The 15,358-nt window shown below is 37.5% G+C and overlaps 1 pseudogene; it reads left to right on the top strand.

Annotated features, from left to right (window-relative positions):
* Positions 1 to 1,838: 1,838 nt before the first annotated feature.
* LOC150058892 (palmitoyltransferase ZDHHC6-like) lies at positions 1,839 to 2,642 on the top strand (annotated as a pseudogene).
* Positions 2,643 to 15,358: the final 12,716 nt, after the last annotated feature.

The following is a 15,358-nucleotide window of genomic DNA, read 5'->3' as shown; positions in this document are numbered from 1 at the left end:
TAAATAATATACTGAAAAACTTTGATTACTGCTACAATTAATGAATTTGTGTCTTGCAATTCTTGATAGTAACCATTCAAGTGTCATGGATCTGGTTTCTACATTTGCTTAATCCCTCCACAGAAAACCTAGTTCCTAGGCTTATTTCTATTAAATCAGGCAGGTTGAGAATGAGAGGAACCTGTACTCTCTCTTATGAAAGCTTTCCATAACTGAACTGACTTCTCTGCAACAAGGATTCTTTATCTGCTATGGTTATGTCTCAGTGCATCATGTAGAAACTCCCTTCCAACGTGCTCTCAGTATTGTGACTATTGTATGGTCCTCCAAACCTACTTATCAGTACACATTAGTATTTGTGGATTTTCCATTTTTCACTTGATCTAACAATCTGACCTCTTGTGATGGGCCAACTCATCAGGTGCTGTTGTTTGTACTGATTACCACTTACTATACTATGGGCAATTCTTTCCTCAAATGCCTATGGAATTGAATTCTCAAAGGTTTGTTTGAATGTTCTCATATATTTTAAAATCATTCAGATATAACAGGAAGCCTGTAATCCTTATTCTTTCCTTTTGTTGCACTTTTATTCTTAATAGTTTCTGTCTCAGATAGAAATAAAAAGAATTGTTTCTTTCAGTGTTTCCTAATTTTTATCCTTTTTCCTAAAGACTATATTAATAAGAACTTTAAGTTTCAAAGTGTTGTAAATAATCATCAATGTCGATTTATTAGGTACCTGTTCTTTACCTCAGTTTATTTTTTTTTAATTGCTTTCTTTTTCCATGTTTTTAGCTTTTTTCTTGAGCTCCTTGTATATTCTGGATAACATCAACTAGAATGAATGACTTTTGCACTATTTTTTTGTCTAAGGCAGGGCATTATAGAAAGCAAACCTGAAATGGAAACAACTCAGTATTTGTTGAATTAAGTCATTACAATAGAAGGAAATGCTTACTGGGTTGAGTCTCTTAATGTCAATTTCCCTTCTATGTGGCTCTCCAATCCTTAAATTGATCTGTTTTCCCAGTTTTCTATTACAATTTCATGTAGACTACGCGATTCATTTAAGATGAATACCCCAGTTCACTTGGTAAATGTCTGATAAAAGGAATTCATTCTAGGCAAACCAAAGTCCACATGCATCAGAAGGGAAACCTAGAAAAGAGTAAGGGAACGGGTGACTGTACAAAAAGAAATGTACCTGACTTCTGTAACTGTAACCCCTCCTTACATAACCTTTCATAATAACAATTTTTAAAAATTTAAACTCCAGACCAGGGCGCTGGCAGAGAGACCCTCAGCTGTTCTGACAGTCTTGCATAATACCCGGACTTACTTTCAGGCCTGAGGGGCTCATGATGGAGGAGAAAATCTGTTCCCTGTGAACCCAGGCAGCCCCAGAAATGCGTGCGATGGCCGAGGAGCGGGACTGAACTGAGGCTGAGTTTCTCCTACCTAAGATTTTGAAAATGGCACAATCTGCATTAACATATCACAACTGATAGGCATGACAATTAAAGAGTACACATAGACTTGTGGCGCATGGAAATGTGTACATAGGAAAAAGGAAATCTGTAAATCTTTAGAAGTAGAAAGGCATTCTCTGCCAAAAGGGGTACATTCTGCTCAGTGATCAAGTTTGAGAATCTCCAAGAATTAAAGAGATTCTGTCATTGGGGGTCCTATTATTGCCCTCAGTGTTATAGCAATATGTTCTATAATGGCCATGATTGACTCTGTGTTGTGGTACTGGCCCTTACATACAACTGGAGGAAGTGTGAATTTCATCATGCTGATAAACTGGACTGTCGTGATTCTTTATAATTACCTCAATGCCATGTTTGTTGGTCCTGGCTTTGTCCCGTTGGGTTGGAAACCAGAAAATTCTCAGGATGGCATGTCCCTCCAGTATTGTAAAGTCTGCCAAGCATTCAAGGCACCACGATCACATCAATGCAGAAAGTGTAACAGAGGTGTGATGAAGATAGACCATCACTGTCCTTGGATCAACAACTGTTGTGGTTACCAAAAATCACGCTTCCTTCCCATTGTTTCTCCTTTTGGTACCACTGGGTTGTATCCTTGCTGCTTCCATTTTTGTTATGACTATGTATGCACAGCTTTACAAATGGATGAAAATAATTCTCAGAAACAAAACTTCTATTGAGTCACGGATTGAAGAGAAGGCTAAAGATCAAATTCAGTATTACCAGCTAGATGAAACCTTTGTGTTTTCCTGTGATATGGGAAGTAGATGGAAGAATTTTAATCAGGTATTTGCGTGGTCAGGGGTGCCTGAAGGAGATGGATTAGAGTGGCCAATAAGAGAAGGACGTCACCAGTACAGCTTAACAATAGAACAGTTGAAACAAAAAGCAGACAAGAGAGTCAGAAGTGTTCACCATAAGGCAATGGAAAATTACAGTGGTACCTACTGTCCTTTGAACAGAGGAATCAAAACTTTCTTCACAAGCCCTTGCACTGAAGAGCCTCGCAGAAAAGGGGGTTCATTTTAGCCACGAGAGGGTTACGGCATATCAAGAATAAGAGGCTGGTTCCCCAGAAACTGTGTGGAAAAATGTCCCTGTGATACTGAATCAGAGTCAGTGCCAGAAGGCGCGAAGAAAACCAGATAGTCACTGCGGGGATGGAATTAGTCTTTTAAGTCCACTTCATTACTTGAAAATTACACATAATATTGAAGAATTATGCAATGAACCTACTCTGGTTAAGGTGTTCTTTTCCTTAAAGGTGCCCTATTGCCATGATTTCATACTTTTATTACCATTTGTAAATGGAGAAGCCATTCATTATATACCTTGGAACCTCTGCCCCTCTCTACCACCTTTTTCTCCCTCCCCCCCCAAAATAAATATTTTCCTGGCACCAGTGGCTCATATCTATACTCCTAGCTACTCAGGAGTCTGAGATCTTAGGATCATGGTTCAAAGCCAGCCTGAGCAGGAAGATCCATGAGACTTATCTCCAATGAACCACCAAAAACCCAGAAGTGGCACTGCAGCTCAAGTGGTAGAATGCTATCCTTGAGGAGGGGGGGAAAAATCCCCAGGGACAGTTCCCAGGCCCTGAGGTCAAGCTCCAGGACTGGCACCGAAAAGAAAAAAGAAAACATTTCTTTGTCCAGGCAAATGAATTATATTTTCTCTAGCGTTTTGCTTGTTGTGCTGCACACCGTGGACCTCACCTTGCAGATCAAGTCCCCGAGTCCCCCCCTCCCCCGGCTTGGCAGGAGCATCTGCAAGTAATAATGTCTGTCAATTATTACTTCTTACATAATACTGTAGAACTTAATGTAAGATTCATGGAAGCTCAAATTTTGTTAGCTGTCTTTTAATAATGCAGATTTTTATCAAATCAAATAAAGATCAATGAATGTTCTATAAAAAATTTTTAAACTCCATATGTACTTATAACTACCTGGCCAACATGAGAAGGGATATAAATGTGTGAGAAGTAATGCACCCACTACATGATGAACATAATAAAACCCCTCTCTACATTATGCTGACAATAAAATAAGCTACCTGACCATACTTGTCCTCTAAATCTTGGCATGTAAAAGTAATAAGATGTGTTTAGATACTGTCTAACTGAAAGTTCCTTTCTTAAATTTTGTTTCTTACTCTGCCTTAAAAGAAAGCATTTGTTGTCTGATACTTGTTCTTAAGCTTAGTGATACTATGATTTCATATATTTTTATTGTTCATTTTCTGGACTAAAGAGAGGAAAATCTTATTTTTTGGGATGAAACACTTTCTGCTGGAACAGAATTTTTCTCATTCAAATCCTTTAGTGTTTTATGAGCTCAAAGGCAATAAAATATCTCCACCTGCATTTTTGTAGAACAAAAAAAAAATTACAAATTAAACTCAACTGTGTCTGTGGAGACCAAACAGGGAAAAAATTGACACCATTACTCTTGTGTCCCAGATTGAGCACATGAAACACCTTGAACTTCCCTATCTGAAAAGATAATCAGCCTCCAGTGCCAAACACGTGGAGTAAGAATGACCCAATCAGTTGGTCACCTAACATGTAGTCCTCATGATGCCAAACATCTGGTGACTTGAAAACATCCAAATGAATGAGTGAATTTTTATTTTCTTCCAATTTTTTGGTAGCATATGAGCTCAACCACATGTGGGCACTTCTTATGATGTTGTTACTTTTAGACACTAGGTTCCAAAATCTCTTAGAAGACCTAAATATTCAATATCCAAAACAATATCTAGAGGATAGTCTTTGATTTATTCTGATGAATATATATTGAATTTTAATGGCAAAAAAATCAAGATCTGTGAAACTTAACAAAATCATTGAATGAATTAAAATATTATTTGATAGATTCTAGAAAGCAGAATATCGGTGTTCAGCTTTGCTAAAAGGGTGAAGGGAAACCTATATTAAAGAAGGAAAAAAACTATATTAAGATACTCTGCTAGTCCTGGCCTTGACCTCAGAGCCTGAATACTGTCCTTGCACTTTCTGAAGGCTAGAGCTCTACCACTTGAGGCTGCATGCTGCCTCTTAGCTTTTTCACACTAGGCTAGCACTTCACATCTTAAACAACTCTACTTCCTATAGCCATGGATTTTAAGTCAATCTGAATAGTTCTTGAGCCTCTTTATTTTTAACAAGTGTAGGATATTTTTCAGAACTTATTTTATATGATAAATCAAATGTCCTCTGACAAAGTATCTGATTGAAAACAAAACATAAAACTGAAAGAACACTAATAGTAATCTTAAACTGCTTGATTGAGATAATTACTTTTTACTTTTAACTTACATTGTTTCTCACCCAAATACATGATTCTGATTTTTTTTCCTTCAACCAGGCCTCCCAAACAGTATTAATGTCATATTCCACCAACCCAGCCTCACCCTTCCGTGATGCTTGAGAAATTGAAGTCTAAGAAACTTCCTCCTCAGGACTACCTAGAATGCAGATTCCCAGACTCAACTGTAGATAGACCAAGTCAGCTCCTGCACAAGTGGCTATGCATTTAGTAAGGTCCACGTGTGACTGGTGTTTATACTCAAGACTGAAAGGTGCTAATGTTTCAGAAATACTGTCTTGAAAGTGTCTACTATTCCATATCTTACCAACCTCATTTCTCTAGATCTCATCTTGGCTAATCTCATCTTTTTTCCTGACACTGTTAAAGCTCTTTTTCTCGAAAACTAGAGCTTGTTGGCACTATTACCTCTTTGTATTTTCCCCCCTTTTCCTCAGTTGGACTTTGACCCTTGAGGTGTTAGAATAGCACACAGTGTTCTGATCATTATTTACGTCTTCAATGACTGTTTTATTGCCTCCTTCATGCACTGGTTGGTTATCAGCAGTAATTACCACTTTGTACAATTCCATGTTCATGCCAAAGCAGATTACCACAAACATGTCATTTAAACAACCAGTGCCTCTTGCATAGAAGTCAGGCTGCTATAAGTCTGAGATTAAGGTGCCAGCAGGCTCTGGGAGGCAATGAGGGAGCTGTGGGCTTCTCTCTTAGCTTCTAAGACCGTTAGCAACGTGTGGCATTCGATGGCTTCTAAATGTACTGGTCAAATCTCTGTCTCATATCTTCCCACAGATATGTGCATCTGAATTTCCTTCTTCTTACATGGACCTTAGTTATATTGAATTGAGAGCCATCCTAACCTAATATGACTTCACCTATACTTCATTATGTCTTTCAAGACTTTATTTCCTAATAAGGTCATAGTCACAAGTGCCAGATAAATATAAACTGGAAAGAAACATTATTCAACTCAGCAAAACATTTCTGTTCAAATGATTCCTTACAACCTGATAATCTCTCCTTAAATTGAATTTAATATCTCATGATACTCAAGAGAAACTACAATCCTTGAGTCATGAATAGGCCTCTTTTTTATACACTTGGGGACTGACAATCAAATATAATCAAATGAAACCAGGATATTTGTTTCAGCCTGTTGATGAAGTTACCCATGTAACTTTGTCATGAAGACTGACATGGGAAGGCCTGTCCTGACTTTGTTTGGGTAATTTATACCCAACCACAGTTAGGTGTGGTCAGTCTTAGATACATTTCGTTAGAATCATTTGTGCTTAGCTTAAAGGAAACTCATGTTTTCATGATGTAAAATAATCTAGATTCTGTATTAAACTATTAAAATATAGTGTGCAATTGAAATTCAGTATATAAGCTCAATAAACAATTTGCAAGAAATCAATAGAATTATCCAAGAAAAGAGGTCAATATGACAGTATTGAGTTTATCATAGTCGCTTAGAACTGTAGGGATATCTTCATCTTAAAACAAATGAAAGCAGTTCATTTAGAAATGGTGGCAGTTATTAAAAATATCAATAGATATTATCATTTCAAGGAGGAAGGAGGAATTACCATCATTTAAATAGAGAGTATGCCACTTCCAAGGATTATGAAGGATTTTCCAGATAACCAGGCGTCATCATAATTATAGGTTTAGAAAAATAAACACTAAGATGTTTAAGAGATTCACGTGTGATCCCTGAGTCATAGCATCCTGAAGTTAAAACCATGCTCATAATCAATGTAGATCTGACTGTGGCTGCTCCCTAAACTTTTGTCAGTTACCAAGAAGCCAGAAACTTCCAGAGTCTACTTTACAAAAGAGACTAAACAAAAATATCTATAAATTTATATGTGTGCTTTGTTTTTTAAAAAGAAACAAGATGCAGAGAATTATAATGACTTTCTGAGTGTCACTCCTACTGAAATCAATATTCATTCTTCCTAAAAGAATTAATATGAATTTCTAAATACTAAGTCCCAGTGTTGTAAATAGAGATTCCCTCCTTGAACACTTGTTTGTTAAACTTGTCATTTAAAATATGATGTAAGGGGCCGGGAGTTTAGCCTAGTGGTAGAGTGCTTGCCTAGCATGCACGAAGACCTGAGTTCAATTCCTCGGTACCCCACATACATAGCAAAAAGCCGGAAATGGTGCTGAGGCTCAAGTGGCAGAGCTCTAGCCTTGAGAAAGCCCAAGGACAGTGCTCAAGCCCTGAGCCCAAGCCCAAAACTGGCAAAAAATAAATAAAAATAAAATATGATGTAAAAACCAACATTAATAAATTCTTTTAAAAAAAGAATTATTATGACAAATTTCTTGAAACAATCATAACTTTCTGGAATTATTTTTTTCTCTTCACATAAACAAGAGGAATAGCAATGAATCTGAAAGGAAAACTGGAATTATCTAAAGTTGTATGGCTAAGTTTTAGTTCAAAATATTCTGACTCTCAGTTCTGTGGTTAACTAGGTATACCTCATAAGGCATTCAATATCTGAGTACTAAAATTACAAGCACTTACCAGAGTAGCAAACCCATTTATCGCTCATAAAGTTAGAAACCAGATATTTGCCACAGGTAATTAAAATCAATTGTGTACTCATCAAAGATTATTTTGAATTAGTTTGCAGAAAGGATGTTTCCTGTCACTCAATTAGAAAATGTTGCCTCAATTCCCTCAGACACTGGCCAATTGGTTTTTCTAAAGGAGTCAAAAAGGGGTCTTAAATGTAACTTTACAACATGAAGAATTGCAGCACAGATTTTACAATGAACAAATTATCCACAGCCTCCAAATTGTGCTATTTGTAGTTCAGACACAGAAGCAAGGAATAGCCACATGGCAACAACTACCCTTCTCCAATACAAAAACATATTAAATCTAGACTTGGATACAGGAAGCTGTAATTATTTTCAAATGGAAAAAAGCCACAAATTTTCCTTTCCTCTCCGTACAGATCGTTTTTTCATTCCAAGTTACATATTTTCAACTCCATCACACATCAGAATGTCAGGTCAACCCCCATCCTAAGCATATTAAAATTCTTTCCTAGCCCTGAACCTGTGGCACAAACAAGACTGCTATTTGAATACCGTGATTATTTTATAATTACTTGTGGCTTTCCTATCAGTTGTTCTGCAGTGTCAACATGAATAACTGAGAACACATAAACTATTTCTTTCATTTAAATTTTATTGTAAAGGTGATGTACAGAGGGATTACAGTTACAAAAGTCAGATAATGAGTATATTTCTTTTTGAACAGTGTGATCCCCCTTCCTCATTTTCTCCCACTTCCTCCCCACTCCTGGTTCCCACCCTCCCATGTTGTATAGTTCATTTCCAACATAGTGTCTAGTGAAATCACTGTTGGCTTATCATTTGTCCCACAGTTTCTGTGATTCCCTCTCACTTCTCCAAACCAGATAAACTTACATACAAGGCAAAGGGTACAGATCAAAAATAGTGACAAAAGGGAATAAACCAAAGAAGAGAAGAGAGAACTGGAACCACTACAATTTTAGAAACCTCCTCCCCGAAAACTATCCTCCTTTTTTCTCACCATGTTAATGCTTACAGTGCTGTTTAATCATGCTCATGTGTAATTATTTGTCTCTTACTACCATTAGACTAACTTGTACATTTACACATATATTCTAGCTATTACAAATGAGTCTATGTTTCTTTGGGACTGGCTTTCTTCACTTAATATGTTTTTCCATGTTTTTCCATTTCCTTATGAATGTGGCAATGTCATTCTTTCTGATGAAAGCATAGACTTCCATTGTGTATAAATATCACATTTCTTGATCTACCCATCTACTGGGGGCTGAGGGTATCTGGATTGATTCCCTATCTTAGCAATGGTAAATAATGCTGCAATGAACATGGTTGCACTTTTGGCTTTAGGGCAAGCTAGTTCATGGTCATTTGGGGAAATGCCCAGGAATAGGATTTCTGGATGATAGGGAAACTCTATGTTTAGTCTTTTGAGGACCTTCCATACTGCTTTCCAAAGTGGTTGAACCACTTTACATTCCCACCAACAATGCAGTAGCACTCCCTTTTGACCACATCCCCACTAGCATATGGTATAATTTGTTTTCTTGATACTAGCCATTCTAACTGGGGTGAAGTGGAATCTCAATACAGTTTTGATCTGCATTTCTTTTATGGCCAGAGATGGTGAATATTTCTTCATGCATCTATTAGCTATTCTCATTTCCTCTCCAGAGAAGTCTCCTTTAAGTCTTCAGCCCATTCATTACTGGGGTAGCTGTTTCTTTGAGAATTTTTTATTAGGAGATTTATTTTTTTTTCCAGTCCTGGGCTTGGGCTCAGGGCTTGAGCACTGTCCTTGGACTTTCTCAAGGCTAGAGCTCTACCACTTGAGCCTTAGCACCACTTCCAGCTTTTTGCTATGTATGTGGGGTACCGAGGAATCAAACCCAGGTCTGCGTGCATGCTAGGCCAAACTCTCAGCCTATGTATTTTGAGCTCTATGTATATTGTTGATATAAGGTCCTTGTCTATTGTATAGCTAGTAAAGATCATCTCCTAATCTGTGGGCTTTCTGTTTATCTTACTAGCTATGTTCTTTGCCATACAGAAGCTCTAAAGTTTGTGATACCATTTATCCAGTCTTTCTTTGATTTGTTGTATTTCTGGATCTTTATTTAGGACATTTCAACCTGTGCCAAGGAGTTCTAGTGTTTCCCTATCCCTTGCAGTAAGATTTTCAGGGTATCTGCTCATACCTCAAGATCTCTGATTCTGGTGCACGGCAATATATAAAGATCTAACTTCTATTTTTTGCATGTATATAGTCAATTCTTCCAGCACCCTTTATTGAAGAGGCTATCTTTCTTTCCTCTAGAGTTTTTTGCTCCCCTATCGAAGATTTAGGTGGCTATAAGTCTGCAGATTCATTTCTAGATCTATTCATTGGTTCTCGGGCCTGTTCATATGCCAGTACCAAGCTGTTTTTATAACTACAGCTTTGTAATAGAGTTTAAGTTTTGATATTGATATTCATCCAGCATTGTTCTTCCTGCTAAAGAAGGCTTTTGCAATTCGGGGTCTTCTATTATTTCCTATGATTTTTTTATTGCATCTTCTATTTTATCAAAAATACTGTCAGTATGTTGATGGGTATTGCATTGAATTTGTAGATGGCTTTTAACAGTATTTTCATGATGCTAAACCTCCCAATCCAGAAGCATGGGAGATTTTTTTCACTTACTTACATCAGTTTTCATTTCTTTTTTCAGATTTTTCATCATAGAAGTCTTTCACATCTTTGATTAAATTAATTTGATTAATTCCTAGGTATTTTTGAAGCTATTGCAAAAGGAGTTGCTTTTATGCTTTTAGCCTTGTTCTTTTCATTTTACTATACAGAAAAACTACTGAGTTTTGTGGGTTATTTCTATGCCCTGCTACTTTGCCAAAGTTTCAGATCAGCTCAAGTAACTGAGGAGAGAACACTATGGGGTTCTTTAAATACAGGATCATGTCATCTGCAAGAGGAATAGTTTTACTTCTTTCCCTATTTGGATCCTCTCTGTTTGTTTCTTGCCTTATTACTCTAGCTAGAAATTCCAATACTACTCATATACTTACTTTAACTGTCTTCAAGAAACAGCTAAGGCCATGTCTCCTATTCCTATCTATTAACATTTCCACATACCTTTGCTGATGTGGCTTTACTAATTTTGGAGTGTCAAAACAATCAAAAGGAGACATTTAGAAGAGGAGTGGCCACAGGGCCCATTTTTAACCTAGATTTTCAGTTAGTTCATCTTAAAACATACTGCTCTTCTGTCCATTTACCATGACTATAAAGCAGGAGGTAAACCTAAAACTTAATTAATAAAAGCAGGGGAAAACAAGATGAGGGATGGGGGAGAGGGGAAGGGAAATGGGGACCAAGACATGTGAAAGGGTATCAATGTATGGTAATTAATGCACCATTTCTCTGGCAAATATCATGTAACCCTTCTATTAATTACAATAAAAATGTATAAAAAAGTACTTTGGTGGTGGATCAACAAGATGTGGTATTTATACACAATGGAATTCTATGCTGCTGTCAGAAAGAATGACATCACCCCATTTGTAAGGAAATGGAAAGGCTTAGAAAAAAATCATATTAAGTGAAGTAAGCCAGACTCAAAGGAACATAGGCTAAATGGTTTCCCTCATTTGTCATAATCAATAGAAAACTTGGGCTCTCCTAGCAGAGATTTACAATAGAACAAAACCTAGATACTTAGGGCCATATAGTATGATGCTAAATGAAAGGACCTCCAGGATATAGAAACAAAAGCCATATAATGAGTGATTGTCGTCCTTAATATACTATGTTATCTCTCATCTCTTTTGTTTTACCTTGGTTATCTCATATTGTTACAGTATTTCTCCTGGTTATCTGATATATTGTATATATGTGTATTTGGTAATTTGAAGTCCTATAGGGAAGGGAGGAAAACAAGATGAGGAGTGGGGTTTGGGGGAGGGAAATGGGGACCAAGACAAAGAAAGGGTATCAATGTTTGTGAAGCAATGCACCTTCTATCTGGTGAATATAATGTAACCCTTCTGTTAATTACAATAAAAAATATTTGAAAACAGAAAAAATAAAGGTGTACGACAAGATGTTAATAAACTCATTGATGTTTTCAAAAAAAAAGTACTTTGGTGGAATGATAGTGGCTCATGCTTCTAATCCTAGCTACTCAGGAGACTGAATTTCAGAGATCATAATTTGAAGCCAGATGGGACAGAAAAGTCTTCAAGATTCCATCTCCAAAAATAACCAGCAAAAGAGTTAAGGATTTAGCTCAGTGAAGAACACATGGTCCTACATGAAATCCTCAGCTCTGAATTTTAAAAAGTGGTTAAGAAGAAAAAGTAACCAGCAAAAGAAGCCAATCTGGAGACATAACTCTGGTGGTAGAACACCAAGCCAGCAAGCATAATGTCCTGAGTTTAAAACCTGCACTAGCAAAATAAGTAGACAGATAATTCTGTTCCTGGGAAACAAATTGTCCTAATTCAATTTAAAAAATTATAATAGAATCACTAGAATTTGGAAATTTTCAGCTCAAAGAGACTTTTTGTGTGACCCACCTACTCTGTCCCAGTAGGAACTATCAAGCACCTCAGGTTAGTTTCTGAATTTGCAGTGCCCAAAACTGCAATGATATGAACTGGAGAATTTGAGCAACTAAAGACCTGTAAAATATCTACAAACTATCCAATTTGATGCCTGTACTATATTATTCTCTTTGATGATTGGGAATGACAATGAACGTTCTTTTCAGGATGAGATTATATACATAGATGTGCATGTTTGATGTACTAGAGGGCCATTTTCTACCCTGTTATGGATAGAATAATGGGGAATGGCTAACCAACAATAATCACTGGTCTTATTACACAAGGGGTAGACACGGTTACTTGAGGGATGAAGTCAAGCACACGCAGCAGGTAGATCAAGTCCTCAAATCGTCCCCTTCCCTGAGACGGGCTATAGATCCTGCTGACATGGTATATATGATGGCCCCTTTCCAAGACGAGACAGCTTGAGGCAACAGTTCCTTCAGGATAGAGTCACTATTGCTTTGTGTAGCCAAAGACCCAGATGGATTAAAGCCACCTTGATCAGTTAAATCACCATCCCATAACTCTAGCTTCACCTTGTTCCTCTCTAGATGTGGAAAAGTCAGAGCTCCTGGAAAATGTGTTCTGTGCAGTGAGAGCAAGTCTTTTGAATCTGCTGTCGCCTTTACCAGATCCAATGCCTGTTGGTATTGTGGGAATCTTTTGCTTGAGGCTCTTCCCATCCAATGGAGCAGAACCTCTACCCTTGTTCAATTGCTTGGCCCTTCACCCTAGCATTTCAAAAACCAAAGTTCTCTCCAACAAAGGATAAACAACAAAACAAAACATTGCCTTAGATGGGTCATTTGACCCAGGTGTACATCGATGCCATATGGTTTCATGAGGAGTTCTGATAAATTTAAGAGTAGAAATCAAATAGCCTCTCGATTTGAGTCCAGATTGTTCTGATGGGCCACTATAAGAGTGTAAATTGGATTAACTATACCTATTATAACTAATAATGATTCATGAACTTCACCAGAGATGCAATTAAAGGAACTGTAGAAGAACTAGACCCAAACAACAAGCTGATATGGGAGAACCAGAATGTCTTAGATATGGTCCTGAAAAAAAAGGAGGTGCATATGTTACAGGTGGAAGTGAATACTTTCATTCTCTGCAATATAGCCCCAGATAGGGACATAACAAAGGCTTTACAGAGCCTGTCAGGTATGGCCAGTGAATTACCACAGATTCTGAGATTAATGACCTATTCTCTGTATGATTAGATTAATGGTTTGGAAAATGGGAGGTAATAATAACCTCAATACTAATGTCCCTTCATTTCAGACTTAGAGGAATCATATTAATTAGATGCTGTGTCATATCTTGTGTCAGGGGGTTACTTCTCAGGCTTTAACAAAGCAAGACCCCATATCATGTCAGTTGCTATTGAGAACAAAGTCAATGATCAGGTCACATCAATGCCAAAGGAGTTTGAAAAAGAGTTAAAAGAGGGGCAAATATAGGAGGCATTCTTTCCTATCAAAATGTGTTGCATTCCTTTGTAAAACTCCATTTATACTTGTTCTGTTCAGGGTTCATTGTTCCAGATTCTTTCTTTGTTAAGCCATTCCTTTCTTTGTCCATGAAATATGCTCACCAAGATTAAGAAGGCAGGAAGCTTGCTCAGACTCCAAAGACTCTTCCCACTGGCCCCTTTGTTCGTTAAAAGTCCCTCAACAAACTGGACACCAGTGTCTTACATCTGTAATCCTAGCTACTCAGAAGGCTGAAATCTGAGGATCATGATTTGAAGCGAGCCTAGGCAGGAAAGTCTGGGAAAGTTTTGTGTTTAATTAATCGTCAAAAAAAGGAAAAAAAAAAAAGGCATGTGGGGCTAGGAATGTGGCATAGTAGTAGAGTGCTCACCTAGCCTGCAGAAAGTCCTCAGTACCACATACACAGAAAAATACAGAAGTGGTGCCATGGCTCAAATGGCAGAGTACTAGCCTTGAGCAAGAAGTGTCCAAGGGCATTGCCTAGGCCCTGAGTTGAAGCCCCAGGACTGGCAAAAAAAAAAGACAGAAGTGGAACTTTGGCTAAAGTGGTAGAGCACTAATGCCAGACATGGTAGCTCATGCGTATAATTCTAGCTACTCAGGAGGCTGAGATCTGAGGATCAAGGTTGAAAGCCAGCCCAGGCACAAAAGGACCAGAGACTCTTATCTCCAATTAACCTCTAGAAAATGGGAAGTGGGGCTTGGGTCAAGGGTAGAGCAATAGCCTTGAGCTGAAGAGCTCAGAGATAACACTCAGGTCGAGTTCAAGCTCCATGACCTACAAAAAAATAAAAAATGGTAGAGCACTAGCCTTGAGCAAAAAGCCCAGGGGCAACACCCAATCCCTGAGTTCAAACATTCCATCTCTCCCACTCCCGCAAAAAAGAGAGAGGGGAGGAGAGAGAGAGCAAGAAGGAGGGAGGGAGGGAGGGAGGGAGGGAGGGAGGGAGGGAGGGAGAAAGAAAGAAAGAAAGAAAGAAAGAAAGAAAGAAAGAAAGAAAGAAAGAAAGAAAGAAAGAAAGAAAGAAACAGAAGGAAAGAAAGAGAAAAGAGAGAAACGAAAAGAAAGACTACCAACTAAACTCCCCACATTTTTGGTTTAAATGTTGGCCAATCACAAGAGATTGTAAACTCTGTGCCTGGCCAATCCAGATAAGGGGCAGGGATCTCTGTATCAGTGTAAAAAAAGGCAATGCCATTTCTTTTGTGTTCTGCTTTATACCTTTTCGTTGTGCTTACCTACCCTTCAGCACAAAAGTAAACTTTGCCTTGCTGAGTTTTTTTTTAAAATTAGTGTTTGTGATAAATTGCACTGTTTTCTAAAGAAATTAAGAGTAATTTAAGTAATTCTCATTGAGAAAGCTAGAGTGAGCAAAATCTTTAATACATCTTACCTAATTATGCAACTTAAATATATAATTTCTTGACTATTAGCTTATCAGTTAAAATACCAGCATTATGAATATGTTTAACAGCACAGAACATGCCTAAACCTTGAAAAACCTATATGCATTACAGTGGTTATTTACATGACTGTGAGCCACTGAAATGTTTGAAGTTACAAAATGGGTCACATATTCCTAGCATTTGGCAGAGAAGAATATACAATTATCACGTGAAAAATGTCTAAAACTGATAAGTTTGAAAATTTCCAAATTTGGGGAAAAAGGCATAATTTGTGGAAAATATGACTTCGGTATTTCTAAGATACTCTTCAGAGCCCAAATTCAGCTACATTGTGTCAGTGAACAAATATTAATTATGTATTAAATGAATGAATATTCTCTATACACATCATATAGTATATTTTATCAGCTCTTAAAGTCACATCTTTTTACATTTT

The sequence above is a fragment of the Megascapheus bottae genome, chromosome 9 (assembly GCF_031878675.1).
Source record: "Megascapheus bottae isolate mThoBot1 chromosome 9, mThoBot2.hap1, whole genome shotgun sequence".
NCBI lineage: Eukaryota > Metazoa > Chordata > Mammalia > Rodentia > Geomyidae > Megascapheus > Megascapheus bottae.
Note: the sequence above shows the minus strand (reverse complement) of the source record. Positions and strands in the feature narration are given on the sequence as shown.